This window comes from Spermophilus citellus (assembly GCF_964194105.1).
Source record: "Spermophilus citellus genome assembly, contig: SCAFFOLD_39, whole genome shotgun sequence".
Taxonomy (NCBI): Eukaryota; Metazoa; Chordata; class Mammalia; order Rodentia; family Sciuridae; genus Spermophilus; species Spermophilus citellus.
The window spans coordinates 1,444,511-1,456,981 of NW_027672813.1; positions in this window are offsets into that span (position 1 = coordinate 1,444,511).

A 12,471-nucleotide genomic window follows, 5' to 3' on the forward strand; every position below is an offset into this window, starting at 1 on the left:
AAGGAATGGCCAGCTAAGGGTTTGGGCCAGAAATGTCCAAGAGGAACTGTAATGTCTTGTTGAAAAAAGCAAAGGCTGCCAGAGTATGCCAACTGAGTCCAAGAGGCCTCTTGTCAACCTCCCCTCCACCAAAGAGGGGGAAACTGAACATCAGTAGGGGTAACTGCAGTCGTCGGAAGTGTAGGAAATCTATTTATGCCCGTGACTTGCTAATAACACTTTTAAAATCCCTTCATCACATTCAGAAAATGCTAAGGATTACTAAGGATTATTACTATTGTTATGTTGAAGATGGCAAATGCAGAGGACGAGTCAGGCACTTTTATTCCACTTTTCCTATACAAATAGGACTTCCAGGTAACCAAATATGGTGAGGGAAGTTTTCTTTACAGAATTATTCCAGCTCTGAGACAAATCCAAAGGAAAAGAACGAGAATGATAGGACAGATAAAAACAACGGAGTCAAAGTGAGATCCCCTTCTGAGGCAGTCAGGACACTCAAAGAGAAGCAGAGCAGCGGGAGGGCAGGAACTCTGGTAAGGCTGGTACTCGTCCCCGGGAACTTCATCTCAAAGCAGGGGCTGGGTGGCTGTGGAGGGTGGCAGGTATTTCCTTTCCATTCTGGGGGCTGGAAGTCTGAGATCAAGCATCAGCAGGCGGGTTTCTCTGTCCTTGGCTTGTAGATGGTGTTGTCTCTCTGTGTGACCTCATGTGGGTGTCCCTCTGTGTGTGTCTCTGTCCTAGTCTCCTCTTCAAAAGGATGCCAGCCATGCAACAAAAAATTGGTGCAACCATTCTGGAAAGCAGTATGGAGACTCCTCAGAAAACTTGGAATGGGACCACTATTTAACCAGCTATCCCACTCCTTGGTCTATACCCAAGGGACTTAAAACCAGCTTACTACAGTGATGTGACCACATCAGTGTTTATAACAGTTCAATTTACAATAGCCAAGCTATGGAACCAATCTAGGTGCTCTTCAACAGATGAACGGATAAAGAAAATATGGTATATATACACAATGGAATATTACTCAGCCTTAAAGAAGAATGAAACTATGGCATTTGCCAGTAAATGGATGGAGCTGGAGAATATCATACTGAGCAAAATAAACCAGTCATCAAAAAACAAAGTCCAAATGTTTTCTCTGATACACAAAGGCTATCTCACTATGTGGGGCAGGAGGAATAGAATTTTACTGGATTAGACAGAGGAATAAAGGGAAGGGAAGTGGGGTGGGAATAGGAAAGACAATGGAATGAGTTGGACGTAACTTTCCTATGTTCATATATGAAACTCGAAACTCCACATCATGTACAACCACAAGAATGGGAAGTTATTGGGCTGGGATTGTGGCTCAGTGATAGAGCACTCACCTAGCATGTGCAAGGCCCTGGGTTCGATCCTCAGCACCACATAAAAATAAATAAAATAAAGGTATTTAAGTCCAACTACAATTAAAAAATAAATATTTAAAAAAGAAAGAATGGAAGTGACACTTCATGTATGTATAATATGTCAAAATACACTCCACTGTCATGAATACCTGAAAAGAGCAAATAAATATATAAATTAACCAACAGAAGTATGATTACAAGCAGGATCTCTGAATAATCTTGAAGTGTCACTGCACAGGATTCATAATTACAAAGGGAGGCACAGTAAATTTGCAGTGGAAGAACCTGGCAGGCATGGCCTGTGGTCAACACCACCGTCAGCAGCCATCCTGCATATCTCCGTCGGGCACCTCCTGGGGACCGGATGCAGCTGAAGGCTGGATGCAGCCCCCTTCGGCTGCAGCCCTGCCAGAGACGCATGAATTGCATCTGAGCATAGGAAACACCAGAAAAGCCCATCCTGAGGAATATTCAACAAAATGACTGAACATTATCCTTCACAAGTATCAAGACCATGAAAGATAATTTAAAAAGAGACCAAGGAAGGATCCCAGATTAGAGGCAACCAAGGAGATTCATGATTCAGGACAATGTAGGAGGCTAGATGGGATCTGGGTCATAAAAAGACATTACTGGGACATCTGGAAAAATCTGAAGAAGCTTTGTAGATCAAAGAACCGTCTCCATGTTAATTTCCTACTTTTGATAACTGCACTATGATTATAAAAGAGAATATCCTTGGATTTAGGAGATGCACAGTCAAGTGCTTAGATAAGAGGGTATGAGTCTGCAGCTCATCCTCCAGCCCTGCAGGAAAACCACACACACACACACACACACACACACACACACACAGAGAGAGAGAGAGAGAGAGAGAGAGAGAGAGAGAGAGAGAGACTTGCATGAAAAAAGGAAATATGGCAACATTGTATTATTTTTTTACAACTTTTCATCAATCTAAAATTATTTCAAAACAGGACATTTAAAAAAAAAAAGGAAAGAGCACTATCAAAACAGCATGGGGTGGTGAAGAGGGGCCCCATGGAGACTGAGCAGGAGGTGGGCTCAAAGCTTCTGGGAACTTCGACCTCAGGCCTCACCCAGTCCTCTCCGAGGACCGTGTCTCCGGACAGCTGCTCTGTTCTGGCTCATCGTGCAGATGAGCCACAATGAAACAATGAACTTCAGCACGATTCTCATTTGGTCACTAAATGGCAGGCATCTCGTGGGCTTTCTTCTTTCTGGAATATTGTTCGAAAGCCCAAACCCTTCCCCTCGCTGGACTGAAGAGGGAGTTGGGAACAGAAATCTTTGCAGCCTGAATGTGGGAAGGTTTGGTTTCCAGAGATTGGAATTCCCTTCCTTTTCAAAGCAGCTGATTAATGTCCACCCCATGCCCTCCTGGGGCAAGAGGAGAGGAGAGGAGAGAGCAATAGGCCACCTGGGCACCATGACCCATTTCCCTATCTCCTCGTTCTCCAGGGTCAGTTCCAGCTCATGGGGCCCTCCTTGAGGTGGTCCAGAAACCAAATTCCCTTCTTTGGACCGCCACCAGATTGCCTTCGTCTTCCTTGCTCCCCCGGTGGCTTAGATGAGTAGAAGTGACCAACTGTCTAAATAATGAATTGAAAAAAGATTTGGAGAATCAAATCCGTCTCAAGAGGTCTTCGCCCCACATGGCCCAACACCTTCCTTTCCAGATAAAGAAGCCAGAGCCTGTTGAAGCAAAACGACTGATCCAGAGTCACACAGCTGATCGGGGCAGGATCCAGGCAAGAGACTTTTGGGGGGCACACCTGGTGCAGAGTGAGAGAGAAACGTCCTCTGAGAAAGGAAACAGTGGCACAGAATGCTGGGGACCTAGCTAAATGAGGAGGGAGCAGGAGCACAGAGTTCCAGCAGCCCGGGGCTGAGTGGGCAAGCCAGGGTAAAGGGACACAGGCTGCAGGGACCCCCGAAGGTGGCCTGCGGCAGATGGGCTTTCAGAGGAGCTGAGGAGCAGGGGATCCTGGGAGGAGCTGTGAGTGGAGCCTCACAGGAGGGCAGGCCAGGACTCTCCTGCTGGGGCCTCCACATCACACCACACCCAAGTCCTGAGAAGGGAGAAGGGAAGAGAGACAGGCCCAGCCCCGGGCCCAGCGCTGGACTGTGGGGACTTATGCTTCCTGCGTGCCCTTCTGCTGCTGGCCTCCAGGGCCTCCCTCCATCCAGCTCTGAACTGGTTTAGGTTCTCAACTCACCTTCTCCCCACACAAAGGCACGCCACACCCCACACACCTGCACACACCGCACATCACACACACACTGCCCGGGAAACTGAGGCAAGGCAAGGACCCGTCCCCCACCACCTCTCAAGCCCCTTCTTGCCATCAAGTCAGAAAGCTTTAGTCGCGCTGCTCAGAGTGACAGGAATGAGGTTAGTGAAGGGGCAGAAAAGGGAGAGGGGACATCTCAAGGGGGAGAGTGGTCCTCTCAGAGAGGGACAATGTGCCTCTCCTGCACTCCAGTTCATTAGGGATCCCAGAGAAGTCTTCAGAGAGTCCCACTCAGATCCACCTCTTGACTTTGGACTGACAGCAGGATGACATCAGACTTTCAAGTCCCCACTGCCATGACAAGTCCCACCGTTCCTGTCTGTCTGTCCCTAACATGTGCACCACAGACCACACGTACACGTGCCACACGCTCATTCACACACACCTACACCCACCCACCCACACACACATACACACCCACACACACACACCTACACCAACACACACACACATACTCACACACCCCTACACCCACACCCACACACCCCTACACCCACACCCACACCCACACCCATACACACCTACACACACACCCCTACAACCACGCACACACACACACACATACACACTCACACACACACCTACACCAACACACACACTCCTACACCCACACACACACACCCCTATACCCACACCCACACACACTCACACACACACACATACACACCTACACACACACACCCCTACACCCACCCACACACACAAACATACACACACTCACACACCCCTACACCCACACACACACACACACACCTACACCCACACACACATACACACACCTACACACACACACCCCTACACCCACACACACACACATACACACACCTACACCCACACACACACACACACACTCCCCTACACCCACACACCCCTACACACACACACACTCCCCTACACCCACACCCCCCCCACACACATACACACACCTACACACACACATACACACACCTACACACACACACTCACACACACACACACCCCTACACCCACACCCCTACACCCACACACACCTACACACCTACACACCCACACACACACATACACACACCACACACACACACCTACACACACACCCCTACACCCACACCCACACACACACACATACACACATACACACACACTCACACACACATACACACACCTACACACACACACTCACACACACGCACACCCCTACACACACACACACTCCCCTGCTCTCTCTCTCTCCCCCCCTCCCTGCTGGTTTCCTGGGCATTCCTCAGCACTGGGCAGGAGGCCTCACAGAAGGACACTGAGGTGGCTTTTCCTCCTCTCCCTGGCCCCCCCTCCTGCCCAGTCACACGCTCTGAGCCCCCACCTTCCCGAGGCTGAGTGACAGCCCTCCTTACCGCCAGGCAGCCACTGAGGTGGGCAGCGTCCGCACTCCTCTCGGCTGAGCCTCGGTGACTCCTGGCCTCCAACCCGCCTCACACGGGGCCAGTGGACGAGGCTCCACCACTCCTGCCTGCAGGGGTCACTCAGAGGCTGGTGCACACAAGAAGTCACTCCTCAGACAAATCACCACACAGGGACATCCCAGCACCTCCTACCAGCAAGGGAGATTTCAGCTCCTGGAGATGCTCCTCCAGACTTCCCGTGGGGGCTGGAGGTGTGGCTCGGTGGTAGGGGGCTGGCCGAGCAGGCACCAGCCCTGGGCTCCATCCCCAGCCCTGTAGAAAAAATTTATCTTATACTTAATTTGTTTAAAACTCATATTTCCATATACATACATGTGTAGGGAAGTAGGTCTTGTTATGGTTTGGATATGGAGCATGTCCAAAAGTCCCTGTTAATGCAGGAATAGTCAGGGGTGAAATGGTCCGATCATCAGTGTGTCCTACTGTAAGTGGGCCAAATGGGTGGCAGCTGTAGGCAGGGGTGGGTAGGGCTGGAGGAGGGGGTCACTGGGAGTGTGCCCTGGAAGGGGGCATCTTCCCCATGGTCCCTTCCTCCCTCTCTTCCTGGGCCCACGACTGTCCTCTGCTAGCCTTCCCTCATGATGCGTGTCTCAGCTGGGGTCCAACAAGGTACTCAGCTGTCTATGGACTGAGACCTCAGAAACCATGAGTCCCCAAGTAAACATTTCTTCATCTAAATTGTTCTTATCAGATATTTTGGTCACAGCAACACAAAAGCTAACTAAAATAGGTAGGTAGATACACAGATAATAATAGATAGGGTGATCAAGTGATGGGAAGGACATATACTATCCTTAGGTGGTAGTAGGCTTACGGGTGATCTTTGAAATGTCTTATATGCCCAATATTAATACAATTAATATGTGATACATTTAGAACCAGAAAAGATATGATATAAAAACTGTTCATAATTTTAATTTTAATTGAAGCAAAAAGCATGTTGCCTTTAAAAAGTTTATTTTAAGGAAAACACTGACCATGGTATTATTTTCATTCCATGAAGATTCAGTGAGAGAGTAGTGATCATAAAAATAGTGCAACGCCAAGTCCACACAGTTTGTATGACAAGCTGGTGCTTTTCCAAAATATTTCTAAAAACTGGGCCAGGAACCCATGCTTGGTGAAAAAAATAATTTAAAGTTGATCTTTTAGTGGACTCCAGTTCCAAATAAAGCTTTGATTTAGAAAAAAAGATATTGTAGCTGGGCCTGGTGGCACACATCTGTAACACCAGCAACTCAGGAGGCTAAGGCCAGAGGATCACAAGTTTGAGGCCAGCCTCAACAACTTAGTGAGATCCTGTCTCAAAAAAAGATAAATAGACCAGACGTGGTGGCACAGGCCTGAATTCCCAGCAGCTCAAGAGGCTGAGACAGGAGGATAGCAATTTCAATGCCAGCCTCAACAAAAGCAAGGCACTAAGCAAATCAGTGAAACAGTATCTCTAAATAAAATACAAAATAAGGCTGGGGATGTGGCTTAGTGGTTGAGTGCCCTGAGTTCAATCTCTGATCCCCCCTCACTCTACCACCACTAACAAAAAGAAAGAAAAAAGATAAATAAAATTTTGTCAGAATTTATATTACATATGCTCTCCAATTTACAATGGGACTTTGTCCGACAAACTCATTGTAAGTTGAAAATATGTCAAAATGCACCTAATACACCTGCCCTACCAAACTCAGACATTTACCTGAACTTACCATTGAACAAAATCATCTCCAAAATGTTTATTTTATTATAGAGTGCCAAATATCTCATTTAATTCTTTGACTATTGCTAGTCTGCTTCCCATGACTATAACAAATACCTGAGATAAGTCCACTTACCAAGAGCAAGGCTTATTCTGGCTCAGTTTGGGAGGTGCATGGTGAGTTGGTTGGCCCCATTGCTTGGCACCTGCGCAGCACATCATGGCAGGAGCAAGTGGCAGAACAAGACCACTCACCACATAGCTGCAAAGTGAAAGGAAGGGTAAGGTCCTGGAACCCCAGAAATAAATTCTGCCAATATTTTATTCAAGGGCCTGTACCCAGTGACCTGGAGACCTCTTATTAGGCCCCACCTCTTAAAAGTCCCAATAACACAACCCTGGATACCAAGTCTTTAGCCCAGGGACTTTTGGGGACGTTCCATCTCTAGCTATTGTACTAAAAGTGAAAGACAGGATGATGTATGGGTGTTGGCTATACTGATGAGCATGGTAGGCACATTGAAATAGGGAAACACAAAACCCTACACAAATCACAGAATGCTGCAGAGCATTAGCTGTTTTCCCTTGTGATCTTGTGGGGACTGGGAGCTGCCAATCACTCACTGACACAGTCCCGCAGGAACAACAGAAGATTAGCCTAGCCCTAGCCCAGGAACAGATCAAGATTCCAAATTTGAAGTCTGGTTTCTACTGAGTGTGCATCATCATAAAGAAAAAAAAAATCCTAAGTCAAATCATCATTAATCCAGAACTATCTGATTTAGCTGGAGCAGTAGTCAGCTTCTTGATCAAGATAGTCACATTTTCTGGGAGAAAGAAGTTTTGCCTTGCAATCACTTTTTTAAAAGCCGTACTCACTAAACATGTAGCTCAGTGGTAGAACATGTGCTTAGCATGTTCAAGACTCTGGGTTCAAATATATACATTTATACTACTCAGGGGAAAAAATAGTGTAAAATTTTAAGCCCCACAGAAAACGCAATGATAAACAAATGGTTCAACAATTTGATTTTATGCTCCCCTAGGAGAATGGAGATAAGCCAGAATGCTGAGAATGAGTAAATGTCCAAGTGAGCTCACTTCTGCCACCCAAGAACTCTTAGGCCGCTGAGTGCAACTTCAGGAAGTTCATGCAGACAGGTCCCAGAGCCCAGCGAGACTGCTCCTATGGGGACCTCTGAGGAGCCCACCGCGGTGACCCCAGGGCAGGCTCCCACACAAGCACCTGTGTTCCCTCTTCCTCTTTGTTCCTGTCCCTCCTCTTTCTCTAACCCTCTCTCTTTCCATTTTTTAAAGATCTCTTACTGTTTGTATCTGCAGAGACGACATGAAGTAGAACACTCTTGTGAAGTTTAGGAATCATATGGAGAAAGGCTGAGGTACTTGAATACTGGGGCTGTTGACATGCTTCTTAGACTTCAAGTGTTCAGGTCACTGTCCCTGTGCGTCACCTGTGGAGAGTCACCAATTTGTACTGCTTTCTCTCAGAGGTCTTGAACTATCACTTCCAAATTAACTTTTTCCCAAAGTGCTTCACAAAAATTAGAGAACAATGGGTTTTTCTCCAGCATGGTGGTTCTCAAAGTGTGGTCCAGGGAGGCCTGAGGGTCCCGGGGATCCTTTCAGAGGATTTATGAAATCAAAATTACTTTCATGATAACACTTCAAGGCTATGCCCCCTTCTCTTGTCCTGTTTTGATCCTCGTGAATGATCCAGGATTTTGAAGTCTATATTATATTTTGATCCTCTGGATTTTTCCAAAGGCTACATGATGAATAATAATGCATCAGATTGAGCACCAAATAACTATCTCACAGATAATGAGATTCCAGCTGTCCTTTTTTAAGGTAAGTGTCAAAGGTATCTGAGAAATGTAAACTCATGTCGTTGTTCACACTAAGTGATTTAGTCAGTTTTTCATCTCTGTGAACCAAAAACCCGACACAAACAACATAAAGGAGTAAAAGTTTATTTTGGATCATGGTTTCAGAGGTTCAGCCCATGACTGATCGACTCCACTTTTCTGGCCCAAGGCCAGGCAGATCATCATGGAGAAAGGGTGAGGAGGGAAAGAAGCACAGTTGTGGCAACAAAGATGCAGAGAGAACTTCACTCACCAGGATCAAAGTATAAACCCCAAAGGCACATCCCCAGTGACCAACTCCTCCAACCACACCCTCCCTGCCTGCAGTGACCACCCCGTTAATCCAATTAATTGGATTAATCCACATTGGTGGATTAATTAATCCAATGTGGATTAATCCAATGATTAGTTCACACCTCTCATAATCTAATCATTTCACCTCTGAGAATTCTTGCATTCTCTCACACATAAACTTTTGGGGGACACCTCACATCTAAACCATAACACTAAACATTTTTTATTTTGAAAAAAAAAATCTAGTTATTTTTATAAAAATGGCATTTATATTGACATGTAATGGTTTATTATTATTTTCAAATAAATGAATGGGAAATATTCTTAGACTTGTTTGCTTTAATTTCTAAAATAATAAATATCAATAACATGGTACTTTATAGGCACGTGTAAATATGTCACAATGAAAACCCTGTTCTGTATAATTAATATACATTAATAAAAAAAAACAAAACAAAAATAGCTACAATCAATACAAACAGAACCTCCAGGTGAGCCAGGCCTCCTGCTGGTCCACCTCCCTGGAATGAATCATCCTTCAGCTCTCTGACTGCTGAGATGTATGATGAATGACCAGGCTCCCGCAGGGCACACCATCAAGGACGGAGCAGGAAGAAGAGACCTGAGTTTCAGTCTGCTCTCGTGGGTTCCATCTTGTAACTGTGGGTCCCTGCTTCTAATTATTCTCTCCTGTTTCATAACCATCCTCCCCTCCAGCTGCCCTCCCTGTGGACTTGAAGCTCCGACACCAGACACAGAGCAACTCCCAACCGTGTGTGAGGTTAGATTCCCCAAATGCCATACCATGCAACAGGGCAGTGGAGAAATGTCATGCAGGGCGGGATATAGAGACAGAAGTCACCGGACACAGTTACATTGAAAGGCACGTGGCCCCTCCTCCTCGTCAAATCAGCACACCTTTTCACATGTGAGTATCTGAGGTCATCTCTCTGAAAGTCTGCAATAGCCACAGGGTCACGGAGAGAACTGCATCGACTTCAAGAGAGGCAGACGAAGATGGTTTTGTGAGCATATACTTCTCTCCAAATTCACCAATGTACCTCTTAATTGCGTATAGCTTTTTGTGCTGCATCTATGCCAAAATAGCATGGTGATGAGAGAGAAAGAGACAGAGAGAGAGAGAGAGAGAGAGAGAGAGAGAGAGAGAGAGAGAGAGAGAGGTGGGTGGGAAGAAGGCAGAGCCCATGTAGGTTGCCATACCTGGAAGGACATTGACCTAGAAGGACAAGTCATGGAAACTCAGGAAAAAACCTTTGTGGTGCCATCCTGACCATCCAAGCCCAGACAGACAGACAGCTGCTCCCCCCCCCCCCCCCCCGTATACGGAGCGTGTGCCTGTGTTCATCTGCTTTTCTATCATGCCTCCCTTCACTTTCACTTTTTCTTTTTTAAATATCTGTTGAGTGAAGTATCCTCCACGTGACCAGCACTGAACATTTCATGGGAATATACATATATTTTTTGATCTTGGGGAATGCTTTCCCTCCCTAGGGGTGCATCATATATTACCCCACAACTCAGCAGCTGACATCAACAAACTTATATTAAATCACGAAGCTTCAGAAACCCTGGAGTGACTTAGCTGGGTCTCTGGGGCTCAGGATCTCATAAGGTCATAGTTCAGTTGTCATGGGTTGTCACTGGTACAATCACATGAAGGCTTGACTGGGGCAGGAAGACCTGCTTCCAAGGAACAGCCATGCCACCAAGCTTACTGTCGTGGCTACTGGAGGCTTCTCCATGGGGTACGTAATGAAGGGACCACTGGTTTCTCCAAGAACAAGGGATCAGAGAGAGACAGAAGTGTCTTTAATAGCCTGATCTCAGAAATGATCTGTCAGCCCTCCTGCCATTTTCTACCAGTTGCAGAGAACAATCCAGAAGGTACCTCACAAGGGCGGAAATCCTTATGGGATCATTAAGGACCACCACGGAGGCTGACTTCCAGAAGGAATTCATCATCTCATGTGGCTCAGGGAAAGATAGAATATACAGTCCTTAGGCCATGCAATTAACTATCCTTTATATTTATTTGTTCATTCAATTTTCATGGGAAAAAATGTGGGATGAGCAGAAGATGTATGAGCATCACTATTTTGGTGAGAAAAATAAGGCAAAAGAGATCTCTGTCACACCCAACAATGGCGCTGTTGAGCCTGGATTTTCCCCTCTGCCTCCTCATGATAGAGGAGGAAATAAGAGTCCAAATTACAGTTGCCTGTGGACGAGAATGAAGACCGGACAGCAGGAGGGCGACAAGCAGAGGGCTCCTACCACTTGAGAATCTCCCACGATCCTCCTTGCTGACTTTCAGACCAGCAGTTCTCAACCGATGCCCCTTCTTCTTCCTACCCAGAATAAGAGGTCCTGCCGCTAAAATTAAATTATGTCAAATTTTTCATCGATTCATACAGACACAAATATTAGAGAACACTTTCTCAATTTTAAACTTTTGTTCCCTGATTTTTTCTTAAACTTAGGAGAGCTGATGGAAAGTCAAATGAATGAAGAACGACGACTAATGGAGAAGCCCAGACACCACCAGCACGTTAGCTTAATGCTTTGCAGTATTTGGAATGTATTTTCACATGCACTTGAGGTTATTTCATATTACACAAATTGATTTTCCTAATTTTCCCCAAGTCGTGTGTTTTGTTAAATGAACTAGTATTTCCATCCATCGGCTTTCCAAGAAGCCTTGTGGTTATCAGCAGGTTGCCCTCCTGAGCAGCATCAAGATCTCTCACATGAGACTCATTCTAACTCACCACCTCTCCTGGTCACCAGAGGGCCTCCATATGAATTTGTACCAGGGAGGGAAAAAAGTTAATGTTCTGCCCCGGAAGTTACAGATTTAGGGAAATGTCTACCTAGAGTAGCATCCAGTCAGTTTAATGTCTTAAGGCTGCTCCCATCTTTGTGAGACTCCTTCCGGACTCCTGGAAATCCTTTCTTGGGCTCTCTGATGACGTCGTGTAAACCTGACATTGCAAACCAATTAGCATTAGCATCATTAGCAACCAAAGCGAGGCTGTCAGCCTCTCCAGGTAAGAATCCTGCATCCTTGGCCTCCCACACAGTACCTGACACAGAGTACCTGGCACGGAGAGGAGGAAAATAATTATCTGTTGGATATAGGGCTGCTCTAAAAAGGCCAATCCTATTCCCAGAGCTTTCTCATTACAGCCTCTCTCAGCCAGAGTTCCAAAGAAGAGTTAGCCTGCAGAGACTTGAGTATTTTCTAATATTTACTGAGAATGCTTCACACCTGGTACCGCTGTAGATGAGGAGGACATGAGCTAATTTATTGGGTATGTTGGTTGCTTTGGGGATGTGGCTTTACTCCATCAGGAATCCTCAGTGAGATGGTTCAACTGGGGTTTCCAAGATACCTTGGTTTATGGCAGAAGAACACAAGTCCAAGGT